Here is a 27,688-nt window from a genome sequence, read left to right on the forward strand (position 1 = left end):
TAAAACTATTTTGTATGAGATATACACAAAAACAGAAGAAATACGTTTTCACAGCACTGTGATTGCCTCTAGGTGCGTGCATGTGTGTGTGCATGTGTGTGCACGTGTTTGTGTGCATGGTGCCATGTGACAGACTGGCGTCCTATGTTGGGTGTATTCCCGCGTTATTCCCTGTGTTGTCAGGATAGGCTCCAAATATAACCACTGAAGATGAATGAATAATAATAATAAAAAACAGATAGAAAAAATAAGTAGAAAGTCTAAAAAGAATAAAAGCAGAACAATAAAATCGTCAATGAAATAGAAAATTGTGTTTGTTGAACCGTTCCCCCCCCCCCCCCCAGTATCTTCAAGTGGGAGCTAGATGACATCACCAAACGTGTCTCAGGTGCATTTTGAGACGTTTTGTCACTTGTGGCATTCCATACTCTCTCTCTCTCTCTCTCTCTCTCTCTCTCTCTGTGTCTCTCTCTCTCTCTCTGTGTGTCTCTCTCTCTCTCTCTCCCTCTGTGTGTCTCTCTCTCTCTCCCTCTGTGTGTGTCTCTCTCTCTCTCTCTCTCTCTCTCTCTCTCTCTCTCTCTGTGTGTGTGTCTCTCTCTCTCTCTCTCTCTCTCTCTCTCTCTGTGTGTGTGTGTGTGTGTGTGTGTGTCAGACAGATAGTGGGTTTGGCTTGCTGAGGAGGAGAAAGCGTTTTGGAGCCGAGCTCAATAAACACACACACACACACACACACGCACACACACTCTCTCACGCGCATAGTTCTGCAGGATTTCCACTTTTTTCTGGTAAGATAACAACAGCAATAATAATAACAATACTATTGAACAATAATACGCTTTGAGAAATAAGAAGAAAATCAGGGAAAAGTCAGAGCTATACACAGGCTCGCGCTCTGATGTATTTGTTTGTTTCTTTGGGAAAAGTGACAGTGGTGGAAAGTGCGCGAGCTTTGTTTGGGCTTTTGGTGTAAAAGCTGTGCAGCTGGGCATTGATATAGAGTTTGTGTGTTTGCTGTGTAAACAGTGCATTGAGTTTGAGTTAGTTTTAAACAGTTATAGAGGTTTATATACTGCAGTGTGTGTGTGTGTGTGTGTGTGTGGTTCTCACAGCAGCAGGTTCATTTGCTAACATGGATGCTTTCAGCATTGCGGGAAATGCACTGTTGTTACTTGTTACTTAACCTTGAAAACATGACAGAATATCCTGGAAATAGCTGATGCCGATTCATTTTTGAAACATTGTTGCGCAACTTCTGTCGGTTTACAAGCGAAATCCTTTGGTACTCTTGTATTGAACATCACATCTGGAACTGAGTTGAGCTCATGCTTAGACTTTTAACTCACGGTGTTAAAATACAGATTGTATTGAAGTAAGTTGTCTAGCACACGGCAATAAATTGTTGCAGTCTTGAGTAAACATCTGGATTGAACGCCTACAGTTCAGTGAGAAACATCTGGATTGAACTACGGGTGTTAATGAACAATATTCATCTTTGAAAGTGATGAACTGTGAAATGCTTCGATAGAGAAGTGTTAATCAAACAGTCCTTCTATAAATGTTAAACATCTCCTCAGAGAAAGCTTCATCAGATCAGTAAATGTACAGCGGGGTTTGTTAAAAAAGTTTTTTTTTTTGAAATCTGTTACAAAAAAATTATTACACTCGGATTATGGTTATGGTAAATAGTCTGCATTTTATATAGTGCTTTTTTAACTTACAAATTCACACACACACATACCAATGGTAGCAGAACTACCATGCCGGGTGCTAGTTTGCCATCAGGAGCAACTTGGGGTTCAGTGTCTTGCCCAAGGACACTTCGGCATGTGGAGCCACGTGGGCCGGGAATCGAACCGCCAACCCTACGATTAGCGGACAACCCGCTCTACCACCTGAGCCACAGCCGCCTCATAAGTTTCCGTGAGTGAGCTGATTTTCTAGAAACAGTAACGTGTATGAATAAGTGTGTTCATGTAAACTTGTGATTTGAATGACAGCTGGCACTATTTTCAGAGCTGCTTTTAGAGAGAATTAATCAACACTTTCTGACCAATCAGATTTGAGAATTCATCAACACTGTAGTATAAGTCAGGTTAAATCTTATGTTCACATGTAGGATCTGTTTTGTGTCAGTTAGCATCGCAGACGTTTACAACATGAAAGAATTCAGTGGATCGGTTTGAAAAGATTTGTCAAATCCAATCCAGTGCTAATGAAGTGTTTCAGGCCAGTAAGTACTTGGAAGTAGCTGTTTTGTGTGTTCAGGCAGTTCTAAGAGTTGATTTAACAATGAGCTAAATGCTCGTTTCGTGTCGTCTTCTATTTTCTGTGTATAGTTTGAGGACCTGGGCTGGCTTTGTCTGAGCCTTTTTGGGGCTGCACCCTCGGTTTAAAATATCTGCCTTTAATGGGGAAGATAATTTTGTTGGAGTGGAAATTGGAGTTATATACTGTAAATTTGCTTATTATGATTTGTTGGTGGGATTCACCAGGGGGCTTATGAAGTTATGAATAGAAAAGGCACAACGTTTTAACAGTAGTGTAGTTCAGTTCATTTCACTTCCTTGTAGAAGTAATTATATAGAATATTTTTCCGTGAAACTTTTGTACTGTTGGGATTTCCAAGCACTCTTTGGGGCTGTAAATTCCGAGAGCCGCACTGCAAATGATAAACCAACCTTGCACTAAAGTGCTGTTTGTAGTGAAAGGAGTTCTGTGATGTACTCTTGAAAAGGGAGTTTATAATGCGATAATGCTTATATCATTTACGTTATATTGTTTAATGTTATTTATGCAATTAACACTACACTTCTGTATAACATGTACTGAATAACATTACATTTCTACCATACTCTGTCTTTTTATTCCTCCAACAAGGTTGTCCGTCTGTCCGTCCATCCATCCGAGACTCAAATGCAGTGTCTTTACAGCGAGTGGTTGAATGTTTGTAGGATTTATATGGCATTATCATCGTAACCAGGAGATGAACTGATTCGATTTTGGAATTGATCCAAACAGGGTCAAGGTCACAGCAAGGTCAAATGTCTGAAATCATTTTTCTTCAATAACTTCCTTCCTGTTTGATGTATATTTGAAGGGTGTTTGAGGCGTACAGTACTGCAGTGGACTCGCAGTGGACTCGTACCAGCCTATACATCATCCACCGTTCCAAGACTTTGAAGAAAAGCACTTTCCCTCGTTGGCCTTTACAGTCCAGTCTCAGGTTCACCGTGTTCGTTTTGCACAGATCGAGACCTCTGTCTCGGCTTGTGACGGTCCTCTCAAGATGTGCCGATAACCAGAGTTGGGTGTAACACGTTACTGTATTCTAATGACTTTTTCTGATAACGCAGTAATGTAACGCATTACATTTTAACTTCATACCATTTGATTACAGTCACTGATGTCAATAAAATGACGTTACGTGCATTACAAATTTATTGTTAAAAAAACAGTAACCAGTAATGTAATCAGATTACAATTTGAAAGTAGTAATTAGTCATCTGTACTGGATTACTTTTTTTGGAGTAACTTACCCAACACTGCTGATAACTGATTATGCAATATATTACTGTGTACCACTGTTGTTGGATTCTGATTGGTCAGAAGCTGTCGTTTGATTTTCTGTAACAGGAGCTATGCCAGGAGTACGGTTGCAAATCACAGGTCGCATATTAATCCGCTTATTAATGTAATAATCCGTAATGATTTCTACAGTTCTGTGCATAGTGACAGTTAATTCGTAGACTATGCATTTAGTGGTTTCTCTGTCGAACTACAAGTTGTTGTTTTTTTGTCTTATTAACTTTGAGAGCGAGATGAAAAAAAAAGAGAGGCTAGTGAGGGAATAACCGTTTATAGCTGCCATAACAGAAGTGATAATAGGAAGCAACTTCCACAACATGAAGCGTAACTATGAACGGATACAAAGTACGACTCGTTTGTTCTTTAATTATAAAAAAATTGCACTCATCGGCAAATTGCTGTGCTATAAGAGTTCAAATTAAAACAATTTTTGGGACATGCTGCTGTAGGAAAATAATCAAGTTTGGGATAGTCTGATTATATGACCCCAACATGTCATTGACTATTAACAGCATGCCCCATTATGTTTTATTGCCTACTTATTCAAGACTCTCTTTGCTGCTAATTCAAAATATCATCATGACCCTGTGTTACTTATGGAGAACAAGGACACCTGTAATCTAACGCTCCTTATTTTGGCTACATTTGAAGGCCTCATTGCTCACCGTATTGGTGACTAATGAGTGTCCTATAATTCTTCTCACCAGCCAAGTGTTTCTTGAACGTTAAGGCATGAAAACCAAAGCAGGTCCACTCCAACTGAGAAATAGTTTAAAGTAACTTCATATCATTGTTTTTAAACAACAGTGCCACACTAATATTGTAGTTCCGGCTAGCGGGGGGGGGGGATCACATTCTTGAGTCCGTCTCCAGGTTCACAACTCCATTATACTGACCTTTTCTTTCCATTTCTCTCCATTAAATCAGCAGGAGCACTGCGGCTGACTCCCTCACGGTCACTGTTGTTATGGAAAACTTTAGTTTGACCTATTTCCTTGAGTCCATTTGGACATCTAGTGCTTAGTCTTTTATTCCACATCTCCCTTTTTACAGTGTTTTGTATAGTGTACACACTTTAATAAATCTGTTATTGTGTAGTAGTAACATGACAATTATTTTACTTCCTTGTCTCTTTTTTTTCCCCCCAGCGTGTTCGTTTGTATTCTGGTCAAGTTCAGGTCATTTTTTTGCTGTGGAGAACTTGTCCTAAATTCCTAGGAAGCATGAATCTTGAGTTTTCTAATGAGGTCACACTTGGTCCTCTTGGTTACACTCTGCAGTACTGAGCAACTGTTCCTTCTCAAATGTTAACGCTTTTGGCTTTAAGGGGAAAAAATAGGCGGGGCTAATTCTGTGGTAAGGCTTGTTCAAGAGGTACCTTGGTTTCAGCCTTCAGTCCTTAATGAGCGCCTTGCTCACTGTACATTTTAACCCTCTTACCCCTTAGTTCCCACAGTATTATGTCCCACAACCCTATATTCCCCATCGAAACAGCACGCCAACCCTGAGTTCCCAGGCCAAAATTGGCCCCAAAATCAACATTTTAATTTGAACATTTTTAGGCCTTGAAACAACTTATAATAATGTATTTGTGTAATATTACTTTTTACTCCATTTAGAGCACAATTCTTAACTAGAGAAATGACGAGAAATGCTCGCTAAAATCCTTCTGCTCATTTAGAAGTACCATATGAGCATCAGCGTGGTCAATGCCTTTGAATAAATTCAAGTAAATAATAAATAAATAAATAAATGCATTTTAGCGCCAAAAGTCAAGTTTCTGGTGATGATCAGACCAGCAGGTAGTGTTTTCACGAATGCACAGACATGGTCAGGTTATGACTCCAGACCCCTGCAGTGTCAGTCGCACTGGTTGACGCTGAAGATGAAGACGGATCAGGGTCTGAATCAGGAGAGTTTGCGTCTCTATCAGTTTCGGTTTCGGTTTCAACATCGCCTGAACTTTCACTGCTGTCACTATCTAGAATCCTCGCTCTAGCCTGTGTAACTGTGTATGTTTTCTTTTTTTTTTTTCACTGTTTTAGATGTACCTGTGTTCACTGTAGGTGTAACTTTAGCAGGAACACGATTAGCTTTTCGCTTTGGCATTTTTAGTTCACTTCTACTATTACACCAATATTCACGCTTGGATCTTCATCGTAATGCCGGCGTAATAACGTAATCACGTCGTGACGTCATGACGTCATCAACCTTCTGGGTCAAAAAATAATAATTAAATAAGTAAGGAATCATAGCAGAGTAATGCCGGTAAACCGGCCTTACGGGGATAACGTTTACACTGTAAAGCCGCTATATCGGCCTTACGGGGATTTGGCATAGACGACCAAGCCGGTATATCGTCCTTACAGGAATAGATCAAAGACGGGCAAGCCGGTTTTTCGGCCATACGGGGTAAGAGGGTTAAACATAGAAACAAATGTACAAACAAAACATAAATATATGTCGATATAAATAAATGAAAGGCATAAGTAAAGGCATAAGTAGTTTCTGTGGTCTGCATGTGGCTCCCTATATTCATAGACACAATCAGTACGTTTACATGGACAACAATAATCCGATATCAACCCGATTAAGAAACTATCATGTAAACAGCGATTATTGATGACCTTAATCCGAATAAAGTCGTACTCGAAGTAAACACAAATGGAATTAAGACGTGTGCAGTACTCCTGTTTTAGTCACATTATCGACGTGCGTTACAGACATGTACACACCTTAATCACACTATTAACGTCGTGTGGGAGTTTTCACCACATTTTGCGACAGGACACGTACACACACGACAGCGCTCAACCGTTTTACGGCAAACAAGAGAGCACGGCTGCGTCCCAAACCGCGTACTTACCTGCTATATAGTAGGAAGGTAATGGAAGTAGGAATGCATTTCAGCTACTATATAGAGGGTAAGTACGTGGTTTGGGACGAAGCCCACGGTTTCAAGCAGTCGTCTATTTGCACGTACGGCACGACAAATAATTAACTGCACTGGAAGTGTTTGTAAAATTAAAAATAAAAACACCCAAAACTGTATACGGTCTCATAACGAAGACGAACTGTATGTCGATACGTGAAATTCTGGAGGGAACGTCGGACAGCGTGGCACGGTGACGTAATGACGTGTGCTGTTAATCGATCTATGTTCTATAACATGTAAAACAGGAACTTGAAAGGAGTATTCTAAACTCATGTAAACACCTTAATCACAATATCGTCTTATTCAGAATAAGGTCCATAATTAGATTACTGCTGTCCATGTAAACGTAGTTATTTTGAGTTCTGCAAGATAGCAGTATTAGCCTGGGTTCACACTAGCGAGTGACGAAGCGACAAGCGACCATTCATTTTCTAGGTACCTGCACGACAGAGCTGCGGTTTCAGCAGCGACGCGACATCACGACGAGCGACATACGAGATGAGGTTTTCTCAACCTTATGCGAATTAAAACAGTTCCTGCGAATGATTCCTTGGACCGATCTTTTAGCATGTATGATACGACATTTTTCAATTTCTCCCTTTCACAACTTTAGTTCTTAGCTGTATTTAGTTCATATATACTGCGTGGCTCAAATTCTGTCATAAACACCCTGTCATTTAATGTGCACAGAGACATTACTAAGCACAGTAAAGCTCTGAAGTAGCAGAGATCATTGGTGTGTCATGAGAGTGTTTGTAGCAAGTACATTTAGCTCGGGCTAACAAATCTAATACAGAGCTGGTGACATGTAAATCAGCTTAACAACAAATTTTTACACTGATTTGTGCGTTACTTCATTTGTACTAGTGTTAACCAGTTATAAGATGTGTATATATATATATATATAGATATACTGGCTAATATTGGTGCCTCTGGTGGGTGTATGTAGCTGGTAGAGTTAGCTTGAACTGCTGATCTGATAGCAAAGCTAATATGAAGTCTCATATGTAATGTACACCAAACAACCAATTTTCAGACTTTTTCACTTTATTAAAATGTTAGAATTCATTTTAATTACATTTTAAAGACAACTTAATTATAAACTGTGGTAAATCGTGTGGTGTATGCGTATATCACACTGATTAAATCTAAGTGGAATGTCAAAAAGATCAAGATTTTCCATGCAGAAAGGGGTGTGTTAGCATAACCGTAGTGATACCTGAGGAAACGTCAGTAAGAGTTTTCCTAGTTGTTGTGTGTAATGCGTTTTTTACACTACTCCAGGACAAAACTCTCGGATCCAGGTGGCCATTAAATTAACGGGTGACAGAAGAGTTTCTGTTTGTTTTAACTACAAACCCAGATGATTGCTTCACACGTTATTGCAGCCGTCTGGTCATCGTATTCCGCTAATTGATTTCATTTTCTCTTCCCTTCTATCAGGCTCCAGTGTAAACATTATGGAGAGAAGGTTCTACAGCATATTCAGCATTTCTTTCTTTCTTTCTTTCTTTCTTTCCCCTGTCTTTCAATCTTTTCAGCTTTTCTTTCTTTCCTCTCTCTTTCAGTCTTTACAGTTTGTCTTTCTTTCAATCATTTCATTTTCTTTGTTTCCCTCTCTTTCAGTCTTTTCATTTTCTTTTTCTTTCATTCTTTCTTTCTTGTCTTTCAATCTATTAATTTTCTCGTTCTTTCTTTCTTTCTTTCTTTCCTCTCTTTCAGTCTTTTCATTTTCTTTCTTTCCTTCTTTCTTGTCTTTCAATCTATTAATTTTCTCTTTCTTTCTTTCTTTCTTTCTTTCTTTCCTCTCTTTTAGTCTTTTCATTTTCTTTCTTTTTTTCTTTCCTGTCTTTAATCTATTAATTTTCTCATCCTTTCTTTCCTCTCTTTCAGTCTTTTCATTTTCTTTCTTTCTTTCTTTCTTTCTTTCTTTCTTTCTTTCCTCTGCCTTTCAATCTTTTCATTTTCTTTTTCTTTCCTCTCTTTCAGACTTTTCCTTTTCTTTCTTTCTTTCCTCTCTTTCAGTCTTTTCATTTTCTTTCTTGTTCTTTCTTTCCTTCTTTCTCTTTCAATCTATTAATCTTCTCGTTCTTTCTTTCTTTCTTTCTTTCTTTCTTCTCTTTCAGTCTTTTCATTTTCTTTCTTTCTTTCTTTCTTTCAATATTTTAATTCTCTTTCTTTCTTTCTTTCTTTCTTTCTTTCTTTCTTTCAATCTTTTTAGCTTTTCTTTCTTTCCTCTCTTTCAATCTTTACAATTTGTCTTTCTTTCTTTCAGTCATTTCATTTTCTTTGTTTCTTTCTTTTTTCCCTCTCTTTCAGTCTTTTCATTTTCTTTCTTTCTTGTCTTTCAATATTTTCATTTTCTCTTTCTTTCCTCTCTTTCAGTCTTTTCATTTTCTTTCTCTTTCTTTCTTTCTTTCATTCAATATTTTCATTCTTTTTCTTTCTTTCTTTCTTTCTTTCAAATTCTTTCAAGATTTTATTTGGCACATACACACCCATACACATAACGATAGAAGTCACATAAACCAGGATTTACTTCTATACAGGTAGGAAAGGAAAAATATAAAAAAGTGATAGAGCGGTGACAGAAACAGTACGGGTTGAGTGTCCGTCTACGAGATTCCTTTTAGTGTGATATCTCTAGAGCGAGTGGTTGAATGTTTGTAGGATTTATATGGAATTATCACTTTAACCAGAAGATGAACTGATTACACTTAGGAATTGATCCACACAGGGTCAGGGTTACAGCAAGGTCACGTGTCTGAAATAATTTTTCTTCAATAACTTTCTTCCTGTTTGAAGTATATTTGAGGGGCATTTGAGTAGGACAAATTAATAACAAATAGTGATGCACCGAAAGGAAAATTATTATTAAATCCATAAAAAAATTGTTTTTTTTTGTGTGTGTAATTGTGTTAATATTAGACTTTTGAATTCATTTCATGAATTGAATGAATCTGAATTGAAAAACTACAAGCCAATAAAATTGTCACACTTTTATTGAAATTAACACACCAAAACAAAAACAATATTAAATATATTATTCTTCATTCAGCTCTGTAACAATCAAATTTAACAGATTTTTATCCAGTTATCCAAATAATGTAACGTTAACTATTCTGATCTGCAAAACAGCAGTCAAGTAATGAACTGAGCAGCTCTAGGCTAGCATCTTGCAAATACAAAAAGTTTAAATATGCTAAACAATCAGTTTAATGAAAACAACAGGCAAAACACCGAATGGCGGAAGGCATCTATTCTGTTGTTGTTGTTTTGCTGTACTCTGTATATTGAATGGGATGTCGTGTTTTCAGGTGGTGTAATCAAACCTGTCGTGGGAAAGTGCTTCGGCACCGTACTCCCTCTTGACGTTTCTGCTGAACAAACACTGCAGAAGGCAAATTTGATTTCCTTATCAGAAACCTCGAAGTATTTCCAAACCGCTGACATGATCGCCCTGTGCTGGGTAGCGCCGTGATAACCGTCGGCCAGATCGAGAATGAAATCTGAGCGCTGAGCACCGAGGGGTGGGCCGGGCATATTTTCGGCCCATATATTTTCACCCATTTTCTCTTTCGGCCCAAAACGGAAAATGCCAGTTTTGGCTGCTGAAATTTCGATGCATCCTTAAGAAAAACTGGACTTGTTGGTGGCGGAGTCTTCCCTGCCAACACAGTTGCCATCAAGTTTGACGTTTTTTTTTTTTTGTTCTTTTGTTTCTTTGCTTGATTTTGTTGTTGTGTGTCTGTTTCTTTCATTCTTTTCTCTGCCTTTTCTTCTCTCAGTCTCAGAAGCTAGCACAATTGTGTTAGCACAATAGTTTACCTGTTTTTCATGTTCTTAGTAGTCGTACTTCACATTATTACACTGTGAAAGAATCAGGAATTAGCAGTGTCTTTACTGTGACAAGATAATCACACTCTTCAGCAGTCGCCGTAGACTGCTAATGCTGTACTGTAGACTGCTAGTGCTGTAGACGCTCGACTTCAGGGTAATTAGTCTGTCACCACAGTGGGGCTTCAGTGTGATAGTGTGGATTTCAACGTGAGAACAGTAAAGCTCATTTAAAACTCGAAAGCTGGTAACAGGAGCATTTCGCGCTATTGCAATACAATGCTGTGCTAAACAGCTGAGCTAGAAGGGGTGAAGTAGCAATTAAGTGCATATCCTAAAAAAACACGCTTCTGGACTTTTTTCCCTTGAGAACCATATGTTCCAGTGAAATGAACACATTGCCTTATAGGGTGTCTAAAAAAAAAAAAAATTGTGGAAATTCTCCTTTCTATGAGCTCATGAGTTATTCATGCTGCCAGGAAGGTGTCACTTCTAGTCATTATCTGATCTGATTCACTCACACAGCATGATGAGGTGGAAAAGGTACGTTTTTGTAGCATGTAGCATGCAGCTGTAATTAAGTTATAGCTACATATTTTCTGAATCTACCCTAGGTGAATGATTAGTAATTCTTGAATGCACACGTCATGATTTTAGCCCCAGTTTCCCAGTTGCAGACCAGTTTTCAGGGATCTGCAACACCCCCCACCCAGCCCACCCACAGCTCAGCAAAAAACATCGCTGCATGACATGATTTTCTCAGTATGCGAGCTGTCACAGCTGCGCCAATGTTTTCAAGCATGCTCAGTATTCTCTGTGATGAATCATGTAGTCTGAGCACCTCTAAAACACGTAGCTAGAACAGCATTGAGCAGCAGTCAGTGAAATCCTGAGAGGAAACTACAGTATTACAAAATGATGACATGCTGAAATCGTTACTAGGAACACTACATATAAAAACAAACCTACACACGGAATACTTTAGCTACGTTATAGTATAATTAGCTACATTTCTTTGCATTATACCTCCAGTTCTCTTTGCAGAACAGGCAATCCTCACTGCTAGCATCTCACCAACCCATCCTCCCTTCCTTTTGTTCCATACAATATACTGTAGAAAGAAACAACATTGCCAGCTGCACTTGACAGTCACATGATAGACAGCTCTCATGTTTTTTTTTTTTCATGAGAAAATTCTTAAACATCAAAGCTAGTTAAATGTTGGAGATTATCCCTAGACAAAACTAGCAATCTACTGAAAATTCCCCAAAACAAAATCTGACCAAACTTTGGTTTATTTATTTGGTTTATTTTTTAATCAACACGGTGGTACTGTCCACAACCAACATGGCAATGGAAAAAATTATTTTAGAAAAGCATAACACAAAAGATCAACATACACATTATGGTTGTTGCACAATTACACTGCCATACTGGAGTTTTTATTTTTATGTGCTACATAAATAAATTGTATGAAACAAAAATTTAACTAAATGTTTTCATCCAAGGACTTCATACCTGGGATCAAGCGCTTTCATTAGCCTTTCGAACCCTGGTTTTTCCACCGTTCTAACTGGAAGCATGTCTTTCATTATAAAATACGAAACTATGCTCATTACGTCCTTGCTTTTTTTTTTTTAAACTCCTCTCATATGGAATAATCATTGAAAAGGCGGATAAGCGCGACTGCATGGGATTCACTATCAGACTACCAGAAAAGGCTGGTTTATGAGTTTGGATGCTAGTGCTAGCAGTCTTGGACCGCAGACTTTGGCTCTCTGTATACTCAATTACTTAGATTACTTTGAATAACATGATGAATTAGCCAATGTCAGCTAGCTAGGACATAGTAGTTCAGTTAGTCATGACTCAGTGCTCTGAAATCTTTTCCTGGCAGCAGTAAAATCAATGTAATTGTGCAAATTATGCAACCACAATTTAGCATTTGATATATTAATTAATAACGCTATACTTACCACTTTAAGGTAGAGTTCGATGCGCCAGCTTAATTTCAGGTAATATCACTTGGCATGAACGTTCCCGACGTGAAGAACAACCAGTATGAGTGGGCTAGAGGTGGACCCACAGGCCAACCAGCAGTGTGTACTGAGCATGCCCTGCCTCCAAAGATGGTAACTTTCAAGTTGACCAAATTTAGGCTTCCAAACCTCATAATGGGAGTAAATGATGCCATGTTGTCCAGTCATATATACAGTCACTGTTGCACAGCTCTATAGCAAAGATGTGTAGTGTCCACTCTCTCTAAGTGACAAATCTAGTATCACAGATTTAAAATAGTTGAAACCACATTTCCAGAGGCTTCTTGTACAAGTACAAGCCAATATTTTTCCACATTTTAGGCCTGGCTGTACATCAAGTGCTCTGTGCCATCAGAACGCTGCCTGATTTTCAGACCTGCATTCCTTTTTTTTTAATGACATTTTTGTGATACATTGTATCTACGTTCCGTGAGCCAATCTGGAAAATTAGCCCCATTTTCACTCTTGCGGTGGCCTTAGACTTCATTTTAAGTCGGGCAATCGAATTGGATGCTCATTTTCATTATAAATGGCTGCTGAAGGCAAGTGCACAGACCAGCACATCCTCGAGTTCATAGACAAGTGTGAAGAGCCATCTGTTTAGAGCTATACAACTTGCTGTAGGCGTCGTATTGGTAAAATATTTATATTGGCAAAATGGGTCAGTTCGTCCATCTGCTTTCCAGTTAAAAGGATTTGTGGGTAAGCTGTTTAATTCACAAGCTTCATATCAGCCCAAGTTAACAGGATTATACATCTAATTCAAATGCAGCTTAGGCTTGTGAGTGTATGAACATTTTCAAAACTGGTATGATTCTTGCCAAATTACTCTATACACCAGGAAAGCTGCTTGTTGCTGGCTGTGAGATGTGAGTAAAGAAAGCAGTAGGATCTTTCACACTATGCAAACTGCAGCTGAGATTTATCTATAAAAAGAACACCAGTAAGAAATCTCCAACATCTCCAAACAATACTAGCAAGCTATAAACTTGCTAGCTAAGATTAGTGCGAATTCACCAAATAAAAGCTATGTTGTGTTGGAGAATATCCTCAGACTAGGTTTGCTAAAATTTGAGAAAATTCCACAAACCGAAGGCTAGTTAACATTTGAGAATATGTCCAAACAAAAGTAACTAGCCAGTGTTAGAGAAAAATTCCCAGACACAAAGCTATCTAATGTAGGATATTCCTAGATGAGACTAGCTAGCCAGTGTTACAGAAAATTCCCCAAAACAAAAGACCGCTAACTAGAGAATATCCGCAATCAAAACTAGCTAGAAAATGCTAGAGAATATCCCCCCCAAAATATAACCTAGCTAGAGTTAAAGAATGTCTTATGCTAAATCTAAGAAATTCCCCTAAACAAAACCTGGTGAGCTTTAGAGAATATCCCCAGACAAAACTTTTTTTTTTTTTTTTAGCTTTTTAATGTTGCAAAAACATCCTCAAATACAAAAGAACACCCCAGAAGAAATTAGCTAGTTAATATTGATTTATTTCCCCCACAAAAAAACAAACAAACTAGATAGCTAATGTTGGAAAGAAGGTGAAAACTAGAATATGACAATATCCCCAATCAAAACCAGTTATCTATCCGTTGTGAACATTTTCTAAAATCAAAGAATATCCTAATTAATGTTAGAAAAATTAAATCTACATTAGAACATTTTGCCAAAACAAAACTAGATAGCAATCATTAGGGGTAGATATTAGGTAGAATTAGGTAACATTAGATAGAGCTAAAGCATGTAAATGTCTGTGTTGATGGTGTGAGAATTATGGCACTGTATTAACACCAGTAACATTCCCAGGCCTAATGTAGCCCCTTTGGCTCAGTATGTCAATTATTAATTATACAAAGAATAATGAGCGAAATTACTTATTGTTTTACACATAATCTGTCTCATTTACTGTAGTCATTCGGCACATTACTTATTTCATGGCCATTTCATCTGTCCTTCGTGATCTGACTCGGCACCAACATCTTCATCCCTCCTGTCAGGTAGATAATGAGGCACCAGAATAAGGAATCCAATGAAGCTCATCATTATTCATGCAGCTGCTGCAAAGTCAACTTGTTCTCTCCGATCGAGTTGAACCCGTGAACTGAACTAACATAATCTCATCTGGCTCACCAAACAGTTTTTCAAACTTTTGTTTTTTCCCCCATCACTGAGGATTTGCGGTATGCTTCGTGTACTTTTCTGAAAGTTGAGCGGAGGTTACAGCCTCCTCAGCTCCATCGTCTCTGAAAACTCACTGTTTACAATAACACCTAGCTATTATGTGTTTACCTAAATGGATCTAGGTGCTCGCGTTTTAAAATGTGATGCGAGACTTTTACAACTTTTTTTTTTTCACCGAAACCGCATTTGGAAATGAGTTAGAGTGATCCTCACTCAAGTGCATTTAAAAATATCAAGGCATTTTCCCAAAACAAGTATTCACTAAATGTATCGATTAATGCGAGACAGTACAGGTAGAACAACAGTTTTGGTCATGACAGTTATTTTCAGACCCGCCAACGGTTGCATATTTTGCGTAAGAACTCAGCGTTTTTAAAGCGGAGTAGGCTGCTAGGGGTTATCACACTGTATAACCCCAAAATATTGCCCAGATAATGTCCAAATATTGAAAACATGGAAGCCCCACCCCCTTCATAGTAGAAACTAGAGTGCGCGTATATACGCAGTTTTAGCGGTACAGTTCATTTAATATATAGAGACATTCGAAATGTACGCTTTAGTCATTACTGTATGTAACCTTTTTCCTAAAATAGGACAAAAGAAAGTCACTTTTCTACCGTTGAAAACTTTTCTCCTTTTCTGCCTAAGCACTTTTCTAGTGTCTCCAGCTTAACCCAAAACAGACAAGCTTGGTAAATCCAGTAGAACCCTGCATATACAGTAGATATAAAAAGTCTACACATCCCTGTTGAAAGGGCAGGTTTTTGTGATATAAAAAAATGAAACCAAGATAAATCATGTCAGAACCTTTTCTACTGAAAAATACAAATGTATAATAACCTGGTTGCATAAGTGTGCACACCCCTAAACTAATACTTAGTTAAAGCACCTTTAGATTTACTCACAGCATTCAATCTTTTTGGCTAAGAGTCATTTTGGTACATCTTGACTTAGCAAGATTTTGCCATTCTTCCTTGCAGAAGAATCCGAACTCTGTCAAATTGGCTGGGCGTCTCCTGTGCACAGCCCTCTTCAGGTTACCCCTGTTTGCTTTGCACCGTTGTCATGCTGAAAGGTGAAATTCCTCTTCATCTTAAATGGTTTAGCAGAAGCCTTAAGGTTTTTTTTTCCAAAATTGGCTGGTATTTTGAGCTATTCATTATTCGTTCCACCCTGATTAAAGTCCCAGTTCCAGCTGAAGAAAAACAGCCTCAAATTATGATGCTGCCACCACCGTGCTTCCCAGTGGGGATGGTGTGGTTTTGGTGATGAACTGTTTTTTTTTTTTAATGCCAAACATATCTTTTGGTATTATGGCCCAAAGGTTCAACTTTGGTGGTTTTGGGAGCTTGGATGTTTTGTTTTTTTTGCCACCGTAGCCCAGATATTTAAAGAATTGGGAGATTGTTGTCACGTGGTGAGCAGCCAGTGCTTGCCAGAAATTGCTGCAATTCCTTTTAATGTTGCTGTAGGCCTCTTGGCAGCCTCCCTGACCTGTTTTCTTCTGATCTCCTCATCAATTTTTTGAGGGAGGTCCTGTTCTTGGTAGTGTCACTATCGTGCCATATTTTCCATGGAATATCCAGTGCCTTGGAAATTGATATTGTTCAACGGTGAGATCCCGTACCTGCTTTGTAAGCTCTTTGTGACTCATGGATTTTCCTGTTGGATGTTACCAAGAAGATGTCAGGAAAATCCTATAGGAACAGCTGGACTTTATTTGAGGTTAATCAGTCACTTTAATTGATGGCAGGTGTATGCTAATTATTATTTAACACGAGTTTGAATGTGATTGGTTGATTCTTTGCACATTGCAACATTCCCACTTATAAAAGGGTGTGCACACTTACGCAGGCTGGATATCGGAAGTTTTTTGTTTGTCTTTTTCCCCCGAAAAACAGTGTTTGACTGTTTGTCACTTCATATTTACATGGTGTAATTTCACAATAAAAGTGATTTTTTTCTCTCTCCATTTTTTTTACATCACAAAAACCTGCCATTTTAACAGGTGTGCAGACTTTCTATATCCACTGTACATGCTCTACAGTTTCTACCTTAGACAAGTGATTTGTGAAAGGACTGTATTGAAAACGTACTGCCCCCACTGACTTCATTGTAACTTGCCTTAATTGCCCTAGTTTACGAGTTCACCTGAAGCTGTTTAATAATAGTGAACATTGAAAATAATTACTGTAGTTAAGAATTTCCTTTTACATGCTCACAGTAATGATGCTTTGTGTGCTTAATAGCACGGTAGATTGTTTAACTGATGGTTGTGACATTCCTAATAACTAACACGATGCGTGTTCAGTCAGAGAACGGGGAGGGATTTTAAATTCATAACCGGTATTAAGCCGATTTCAAAGAAATATTGTTTGCAGTGTGTATAAAATTGTTTTTTGAGTTGTGTGTACTGAACCAGACTGAGAGATTAATGGCTCAGAAAACCTTCGCAGGTGTTTTGAGTTAATTAGCTGATTAGGGCTCTTCTCACGCCGACATTTCTGTATTATAAATTCTTTATTCTAATATTTTGAGATACCGTTTTTTTTTTCGATTTCCATGAGCTGTAAGCCATAATCATCGAGATTAAAACAAAAAAGGCTTGAAATGTGTCACTTTATGTTTAATGAATTTTTGAATGAAATTACGGAAAATAAAAATTCCGTAAAATGAAAAGAAGTTATTTATTGGCTGTACCTTTCCTATTACCTTTTAATCAGATGGGTGAATAATGTTAGCAGTCAGTGTTTAGGAGGCACTTAGTGTAAACATACCATTTAGTCTGACTGCTGCTTCTTGTACCTTAATAGACATATATATATATATATATATATATATATATATATATATATATATATATATATATATATGTATGTATATATGTATAACTGCACAGAAGCAGTCAGTATGTATCGGGTTCATTTGTACAACTGCTACAAATATTTACTCTACTTTGATGCCTGAGGACCAAGTAGGTCATATGTCCTTCTGCATGAGCGATGATCCAGAATTCCATTACTGCCAATCATTTGTCAGATTACAGTAACATTTAGCTTTGAACAGTGACTACGTTTACATGGACAGCAGTAATCTAATTATTGACCTTCCTCTGAGTAAGATAATAATGTGATTAAGGTGTTTACATGAGTCGCTTTTAGAATGTTATAGAACATAATTAGATTAACAGGCCGTGTCATTACGTCGCCGCGCCACGCCGTCCCTCCAGAATTTCACGTATCAACATACAGTTTTGGATGTTTTTATTAAATTTTTTTTTTTTACGAACGCTTTAAGTGCATTTAATTATTTGTCATGCCGTACGTGCTAACAGACAACTGCTTGAAGCCGTAGGCTGCGTCCCAAACCACGTATTTACCGTCTACATAGTAGCCGAGATACATGTATTTTTCCCCGCTACAGGCCTATAGTAGGCAAGTATGCGGTTTGGGACGCAACCATGCTCTCTTGTTCGCCGTAAAACGTAAAACTGGCGTGTGTGATCGTGTCCCGTCACAAAATGCGGTGAAAACTCCCACACGACGTTCATAATGTGATTAAGGTGTTTACATGTCTGTAATACACGTCCATAATGCGACTGAAACAGGAGTACTCCACCTGTCTAAATTCGATTAGTGCGTACTATGAGTATGACCTTAATTAGATTAAAGTAATTAAAAATTGCTGTTTACATGGTAGTTTCTTAATCACAGTATGGTCTTAATCGGGTTAAGAGTGGATTATTGCTGTCCATGTAAACGCACTGACTGTTATAACAGCTGACAAAACAATTTCAGTGTTTGAAACTTCGGTGGAGTATTGAAACATAACCATTAATCAGATTTGCATTATTTATAATTTTTTTGTAATGAATGCTGCTTGGCAAAGTGCCAAATATACACAGGAGTGAGAATGTAAATGAGGAGAAGTTCTTGCTGAAAAACAGAGACACATCAATGCTTTGGCAATGAGGTCATGTCAATCACATGTTGTTCAGGATGCTGTTGACTTTCAGGATTCCTTTAGCTACAACTAAAATAATGGTAATAACATATAGATAAACAAATAAAGACATAAACAAACTTTAAAATGTTAAGTATTTCTGAGGAGTATGGTATTTTTATTTTATGTTTTATTGAATTTTTTTTTCTTCTTCAAATCAACTTTAACCTATCTATCATACGTGATGTTTACGTCTTGGCATTTTTCTTTAACGGAACATTGTGATATATCGTTGTAATCAACACATTCTCTGTTAAAAGAAAAAAACAAACATATTTGACTGTCATTTAGGTTGATGTCATAGCACACTCCCAATGTACAACGCCTTTCTGTATCCCTGCACGTATTAAGCAGTGTTGGCATATCTAAATTTTGTTTTAATGGGGGACGCTTTATAATCTTAAGCCATATTTGGACGGGATTGGTTTTACATGGCAGGAATGGGGTAATGTAATTATTAGTGGAGTATCGTAGAGATTTTTTCTTTTGAATCCATTTTATTTTACACCATCATTTACCTATAGGTTTAGCAATTTTCAACAATTTGACCTCAAACCATGTTGAACCATGTCTGGCTCTGTGTAACACACTAAAGCTAAAGCTCTAGTGTATGGTGGTTCTCACCACTCTTTTCTACACCAGTGAGACCTGGACTTTATGTACCACACATGCCAATCAGCTCAACCATTTCCACTGAAATGAGCCGCCCTTCATGGAAGTCCTGAAGTTTGCCCGCATCCCCAGCATCCATGGACGGCTGTGGCTCGGGTGGTAGACTGGGTTGTCCGCTAATCGTAGGGTCGGCGGTTCGATTCCTGGCTCACGTGACACCACATGCCGAAGTGAACCCCAGGTTGCTCCCGATGGCAAGCTAGCGCCTTGCATGGCAGCTCTGCTACCATTGTTGTGCGAGTGTGTGAATGAGAACCAGTGTAAAGCGCTTTGGAACCGCTAAGGTTAAAAAAGCGCTATAAAAGTGCAGACCATTTACTAATTTTACCATCCACACCCGTCTGAAGGAGACCCAGGCATGATTGGCCCGGATGAGCCTGAGAGCTTCCTGCTGAAACAGCTGCTGTACACTGAACTACTTGAGGGCAAGCACAAAATAGCCAAAGACTTCCTGAAGACCATCTTCAAGGGCCTCAGCTTTGACCCTACCAGCTGGAGGCACTTGCCCTTGAACATCCAACATATATTGACAGCAGAGCAGAAGTGAGCCATATGCAGGTCTCTAGCCTCCACTGGCACATGTAGAAGAGTTTTCCATGCCCAGATTAACCTCTCCAGCCACCTCCAGATGCCTCGTCCCCAAAGAACCCAAAGAAGTTACGCCTATCTTCAGCTCATGAAGGAAGAAACAACATCGTGGAGCTAAAGACAGTTTAAAAACAGAATCACTTTCTTCCTCAGCACATAGTTTAGTGTCAGTCCATGGCAGCGTCAGAATTTAATAGTTGGGAGGTTGAACTTGGATGATATAAGGTTGACTCAGACTTTTTCTGCTCTATTATGAAATTAGCCTATGATAAACAATGTCAGACTACTAGTTATAAGCTCCCATTACTTGTTAGCTACATTAGCCCTTAAAAAGCTAAGCAGACACCAAACATGTCTTGGATGGATTCTCATTTGAAGTTAAGGGGAACTGTTTAAAAATGTTATTTAGCTTTTTTTTTTTTTTGGAACCATTTCTTTAAAAGAATCATGTAAAAACTATTTACATTTATAATCATGGCTCCACTTTAGAATTCAAACATTCACATTTAGTGTGGAGATGTAAGAACTGACCGTGAAATAACCGCACACGCTTATGCATGGGGCATGAGACCTAATTACTTTTGCTCGTTATGCTGATTTAGCCTCATTACTCGAGGACCGTGTGCGGTCGATGGGAGTGTAGGTTTGGAGTTCTGGCCCTGCAGCCTACATCAGCGTGGCACCGCATCGCACCTTTGACTTCCAAACACGATTTGAAGGACGTAAGACGTGACTCATGGGAGATAAATCTCATTATAGCAGAGGCTCCTAGGTGCAGCCATTATTTAGAGTCCTAGAATTTATACCCTTTGGTGATCACTGCCTTCCTGGGGCTGTCCATACTGGAAACCTTAATGGCCCGTTGAAATATCATAAGTCCTGCGCCATTGATTTTCTGATTGCCTAGTTTGGGATTAAAGCAAAAGTTCTTTCCTTTTCATTTTCGGGGTGAATCTGTGTGGCAGAGAGCTATGAGGCCTGTAAAACTCTCATTTGTATTCTGAAGACATTCAAGTGATTGGACTTGTGTAAAAATCTAGCAGGGGACTTTGTTCAGGATGAAATTGGGTGATATTGCATGAAATTGGGTAATATCCCTTTCCCCATCCCCCCCGTCCCTCGGAGAAGTTATGATTTAGAAAGTATTTATTTGAAAGAAATAATACTACATTTATTTTACTAATATATTTATTTATTTTAAAGAAATTAACAGGGTTGAAACTGGCACGCTGGAAATTGTGTTGTTATTGGTCGTCATTTCTGGGTAGGCTTAAGCGATACAGATTTTCCACCTCACGTTTTACTATTTAATTAATCTCAATTACTAATTTAGTTGTCCAAAGTGTCATTAGGTAAACTATTCAGACATCGCAGCAGCAGCAGGTTTCCGTAGGGCAATTCCACCATCTTGGAAAGGAAGAACAGCAGGTGTTCCTGAAGATCTATAGCGTTATCATATCTTGTCTGTTACAGATTTTTCCATATAACTTTATTCGTATCGACCAGTTGGCCCTTTTCATCAGGTTCGAATCGAGAAGATTTTTCTTTTTCGTCCCCCAGTTACGGGTTCCTAATGAGATTTTTTTTAACAAGCTATCCCTATATCAAACCCGAGACCCTGGAGCTGGGAGGACTCGGAATGATAGAAGGAATGGTGACCTAAAGGACAGCAGGAACAAGAGATATAAGGAATGGTGAAATAAAGGACGGAAGGAAGGGACGATGAGGTAATATAAAGGGCAAAAGAAACGAGAGAGTGGCGGAATGAAATAGTTGGAAGGGATGATGAAATGAAGGAAGGATAAAGGACAAACAAGGAGAGAAGGAATGACGAAAGGATGGAAGTTAGGAAAAGGAATGAACAATGGAAGGAATGGACAGAGGGATGGAGAAAGGAAGTAAAAGACAGAAAGAAGGACAGGTAGAATGTTGGACAGAAGGAGCGATGAAAGTATGGAAGGAAGGATGAACTAAGGAATGAATGATTGAATGAATGGAGGGTATGAAAGGGAAGGAATGATTAAATAAAGAATGCAAGGAATAAGGGAGGGAAGGAATGATGGAACGAATAATGGAATAAATGAAGAAATAGACAAGAAAATGAATAAATAAAGGGATGGATAAATGAAATTGTTTGGAAGCACATATTCACTCTCCTTGACGAAAATCACAATACAAGTCACGATAAACATGTTTACTATCTCACTCTATAATGATGCCAGTTCATCATGTAGCTTGGCTTCTTGTGCTGATATTGGCTGTTTGTCGTGATGTTCTCTGAAGGGATTTGTTTGTTTGTTCACTGATCCCAGGGGAAGCGTATAGGAGCTCAGAATCGCTGTCCTTGTCTCAGCTCAATGGTTTGTCCATGATGTTATATTATGCTATAATTCTGTGAAATTAGCTGTGTGGATTGCGAATGTGAGAGAAATCGCATGTCCATTAACTGATCATTTGTAACAAAAGAAAACTCCTCATGAAGTCTCGCTTTCTACTCGGGAGATAATGGCTGGGTTGAAATAACAGGGTTGAAATGAACATCTGTGCTCTGTGTATGATGGAGAATATTCTTCTGTGGTGTTCAGTCTTTGTCTTGAGAGTCACTTAGACAGTATTAATTAACATCGTGGCTTAGCGAGCACGCTTGCTGCAGACATCCCTTTAGTCAACAAGTGCTGTTTTAGCCGTCATTTCAGAAATAAAGCCAACAGAGCAGCAAACATTATAAGACAATTCTCGATTCTCTGTGTTAATTGTCTAGAACAGCGACTCTGACAGTAGTGCAGCTGCAAATCACAGGTTTCTATTAATGATAATGAGTCTTTATTAATCACATATACACTACAGCACTGTGAAATTCTTTTCTTCACATACCCCAGCATGTCAGGAAGTTGGGGTCAGAGCGCAGGGTCAGCTATGATACAGCAAGAAGGTTAAGAGCCTTGCTCAAGGGCCCAACAGTGGCAGCTTGGCAGTGCTGGGGCTTGAACCCACAACCTTCTGATCAGTAACCCAGAGCCTTAAACACCAAGCCACCACTGCCCTAACGCACTCATTTTAATTCGTTATCGTTTCTATGGTAACAGCTATTCAACATGGACTTCTATGGCAGAAGCTCAGCATAATCTAATAATAACTGGATTAAACAAAACGTTATTTAACAAGTCAGACAGAAAGAATAAAGGACGGAATGAAGGTGAAGTTTTCTGTAAGGAGGCGTTTATTAATATTCATGGAAGGAGTCTCCAGTGTCAGTGCTTTGTAACGGTCAGTAAGTTTTCAGTGAGCCTTCAGAAGAGGAGTTTACACTTTCTAGTTTCCTAGGAACATATAAAGGAGGTTCTTTTGGGTCTTATTAACATCAAGAGCGAGAAAAGAAAATGGCTGGAGAGGGAACGACTGTTTAGAGCTGCTGTAGGAGCTTAAAAATTAAATATTGTAATAGGGACAAATTGCTGCTTTGTAAAAGGAACAAAACACTGAGGGACATGCTCTTATAGGGAAAATAATAAAATAAGAATAATCAACTTTAATCATTGACTTACTTAATGTCTCTTTCTTTAATTCAGCTTGGCTTGTACTTTTGGCCAATTTCCCATATCTTGTTAAAGAAACATGATCAAATTAATTATTTAATATCCAATGGGTAACCTTTAAGACTAATATTTAATGCCATCCCAAACCACAGAGCCAGTGCAAATCTACTTCCAGGCAGAAGTTTTAGTATTGCTGTGTAAATTCCTCTGGACAGTTTCTGTTTGGGATTTAGGGAACGAGTTTTGGGCTGAATGCTTAGTTTCATTAGCACTTTCCATCACTTATTTAAGGAGCCCTCGGTCTGTGCATTTTCACATCCTGTAACAACGCTCCACTCTCTTTATAGTCCATATCAGTTGTGTTAATTACACTACTTCCTTGCCTGCCTTTGATTAGCATCCTTATGCAAGGCACTGCATGAAAAGACGTGCTAAGTATGCACCCCGCCCACCCCCTCCCCCTTGAACTTTTCAGCATTTTGTATATAATGTTATAATGTGGTACTGAATTAGGGATTCTACAATATGTCATGAATCGACACAAATATCAAAGTTGAAGTGGGGAAAAAAAACAATGTAGTTTGCAAAATAAAATAAAAAAAGGAAACGTGATTGCATAAGTATTCAACCCCATTGTCGTGAAACCCATGTTCTTGTGCAGGCTGTCGCCGTCGTAAGACAAAATTAGTTGAATAGAGTGTGTGCAGCGGTGCTGCGCTCAACTAAATCTCGTAAGTTGGAATTTTTCCACCTCAGACTAGCAAAGAAAATGCCCCCTCAACTTGGAATTCATACTCGGAAAGTCAAGAAGGTCTCCTCAACCCTGAGTTCTGTAATCAACATGGCTGCGCTCAACATCAACAGTAAACAAAGTAGCACTTCTTAACTTTTAACTGGTTTGCGGTATATACTAGTATTTACTTTAGATCAATCAAGATACAGACCTATTCGCTTGTTAAAGCTATAACAACCACTATACCATTTGTCCCACTTCTAAGTCGAGCACAGCACTGATGTGTCACGTCATCTAAACCGCTCTTACCTGAGATACCTAACATATCCAAACAAACAGCATTATGAAGATCAGCAAGCTATCAAAACAAGTCTTGGACAGAGTTCTGGAAAAAATATCAATCAGGGATTGGTTATAAAAATCCACCAAAAGTCAGCCACTGGGCAAAGTGTGCACTAATCAGTGGACCAGATCTGTACTATGGGTTATTTTGTGTAGATTCATGGCATGTAATGCCAATAAAAGGTGGAAAAGTTCAAAGGGAGGTGAATGCTTACGCAAGATACTGTATGTAACATGGAGATACAGTGTGCAGGATATATAAGTGTGTACTCAAAGCATGTTTATTCCCTTTAATCTTAGAATAGCAGTCAGAGTGCATGGTTGTGTTTTAAAACACAAATAGATGAAAGCACCAAGCTATGATGCATAATAGATATCCAGACATTCAGGTAAAGGTCAGAAGCAGAGAGCAGCTAACAACTGAGAACAGTACGAGGAGGTAAATAAACAAGGACCAGGATGAGTGGTCTGTATAAAGACAGAATAATAAGGGGTATTGTAATTAGAGCTGCAACAACTAATCGATAATAATCGATGATGAAAATCGTTGTCAATGAATCTCATTATGGATTAGTTGGTCAGCGCGTGGCACGGGGGAGATTTACTCATTACGTTACTTCTGTTCAGAAAAAACGCTCCGGAGAGTAAATACTCAAGTTGTGTCCCAAATGAAGTACTGTACACTTACACTATGCACTAGTGTCTAGTGTGTGGATTTTTTTTTACTAACCGGAAGTATAAGTACTTCCTAGGCGACGGCGCATGACGTCATACGCACGCTACCATTAGCAGACACCCGAGTCACAGACAATGGCTTTCTTCAGTTTACTTTCTGTCAGCGTTACCTTTTATTCCCAACATGACCTCAGTCACCTTCAGACGGAGGCGAAATCGTCACGTGACTGAGGAAGAAAGTCCTCTAAAGCAAGGGAGCATTTTATATTAAACACCGCGGAGATCACACAGTGCTGCACGAGTATAAACATGTTTATATCCAAAATGCTCCACTGTGTGTAAGGGGCAGGGGAAACTGCTGTAAGCTGCTTAAAAGGTTTAGTTTAATTTAAGTTTATTGTCATTATATGCTGTATTAGCGCACTTCCAGTGTAAATTCTGTCGTTTATTATAACGGAAGTGATGTGACAGTAACGAGGCCACGTTGCTGATCACGCGCAGTGTAGAATGTGGGAGCACGAATAAGATCTGTAATGACTTATTAAAACACTATGATCAAAAGTAAACACAAGTAAAATAATATTCCTAAAGGCAGCGAGTAACAGAAACCACAAGGTGCCCTGAAAGTGCATTTTTATTATTCATTTAGGACTGCAGTTTAATTCGGTGATTTTTGTGCATCCATAAAAAATTATGCATAAATACTAGGGCTGCACAATTAATCGGATATCGATCGCGATTACGATTTTGATGGCCCACGATTAAATGAACATGATCGACTGCGATATTGACGTTTAAAGTTCGTCCTCTGCTCATAGAAAACTCCGCTGCAGATCAAATCAAGCGCTTCCTAAACTTGCAGCCAATCACCATAGAGCGGCGCAGGGATGACGTCATGTTGTAACGCCAAAACCTGGAAAAGGGGTTAGCATTTTAGCGCTCGAGCTGCCAGTTTCACTGCGAGCTCCAGCGCTTGCGCGAGGGGAAATCATGACACTAGCACGATGCTAAATGGCACTACAGAGATTGTCGGACATTAAACCTCATCACACCGAACAGTAAAAAAAAATTTAAAAAATCCGCAGATAAACTCACGGCACTACAGTACGAAAATTTCACTCACATTTGCGACTGAACAGTACTTTGTGCAACTGTGAATAAATATTTATTCGCACCGGTGCAAGTGACCTGTTCGGAGTTGTATAATACAATCAGAATAAAATCTACAGGAAGTCCAAAACGCATCTACACTGCGCAACAGTTGCTTTCACACTGCTTTTCATCTCCTCAGTCAACCGAACAAGTGTGTAAATACTGCAGAGAAGCCATTATGATGACAAGAGTAACACTGTACATCATCTGCTTCTCTCAACTTCCTGATCTCACAACCGCCAGCTTTTATTGATCCGCAAAATGACCCGAACTTTCACCCGCTCGTGTAGACACAGCGTCGTCGAGCGGAGTAAATTAATAATAATGCTAACGCTACAAGGTGGGTTTAATTCAAACTTATTTCTTAAATAATTCCTCACCAATCATAATCAAGATTAGCAACTGTTCAGAAGGAGTACGCTGCTGCTGCATGGCAACACTGTACTGGGGAACCGATATAAAAGGAAGAACTTAGTTCTTACATATTAGGTTACATATACATATAGTAATTACAATTAGGGTTATCACAGAACATTTTATTTAGCTCTGTGTTTGTTTCTTTATTTTAAACATTGGCCATGAAAAGCACACACATGCATGTTCGTGTACCTCGGCTACTGGACTCTTTCATTATGTAAAGTGTAACATTAGCCTTTTCATTTTAAAAGGGTCATGACTTTTTTTATATATATGTTTATATGTTTTATTATCTTCCCTGAGGTGTAATTATAATATTAGTACAGTTTTTTGCGCAAAAAAACAACAACACACAATTGAGTAATTTATGACTTTTTTCCACCCTGTCTCCGACCCTCTGACTGAAACGATCACTTTTTTGTGTCCTTTACCTTTAAGACGTCAGTGTAACCACCCACTGCTATGATTGGCTAACATCTTTGCCTAGGATTTAATTATCAACGCATCCTGCAGTAAGATATGCTGAACTGTTTTCAGAGACTGAGTGCCAGTGGGCGGGGCCAACCACGCCGGTGATATAAACTTAGGTGTCGATATTTGGCTGTATGGGCAGTCATATGCAAATGAATTTGCCCGTGTGACCTCACAGATCCCGCCACATCCAAACGAGCTCGGTTAAATAAATGCTCTTTTTGTACCGGGGAGGACGTATTAAGCTATGAAACGTGCAGGATATTTTAATGGTAAAATGACCTCTTATATGTCAAAAGATCAAAGGAAATTTGATTTCTCATGTCATAACCCCTTTAAATCAAGTGCTAATTAGCTAGTTACAGTACATTAGATAGCTTGGATTGACTATGGATGCAGTGGAGAAGAGCTTCTGTACAGCTATAAGTATTTTTTATCGTTTTCATTGTGTTGGAATCCCTTGTTGATGGTGTCGGATCACCAAGATGCGCGCTCCCTCGCATATTTCATGTAACGAT

General features: G+C 38.7%; 1 protein-coding gene across 2 annotated transcripts in view; it reads left to right on the forward strand.

Annotated features, from left to right (window-relative positions):
- The first annotated feature begins 685 nt into the window (after window positions 1–685).
- The window catches only part of gulp1a (GULP PTB domain containing engulfment adaptor 1a), a 125,870-nt gene continuing 98,867 nt past the window's right edge, over window positions 686–27,688 (forward strand). For both annotated transcript variants that reach the window (XM_053626255.1, XM_053626257.1), the window contains exon 1: window positions 686–785. The gene's annotated coding sequence lies outside the window, so the exon portion shown is untranslated. The remainder of the gene's footprint in view (window positions 786–27,688) is intronic.

The sequence above is a fragment of the Ictalurus furcatus genome, chromosome 6, assembly GCF_023375685.1.
Source record: "Ictalurus furcatus strain D&B chromosome 6, Billie_1.0, whole genome shotgun sequence".
Taxonomy (NCBI): domain Eukaryota; kingdom Metazoa; phylum Chordata; class Actinopteri; order Siluriformes; family Ictaluridae; genus Ictalurus; species Ictalurus furcatus.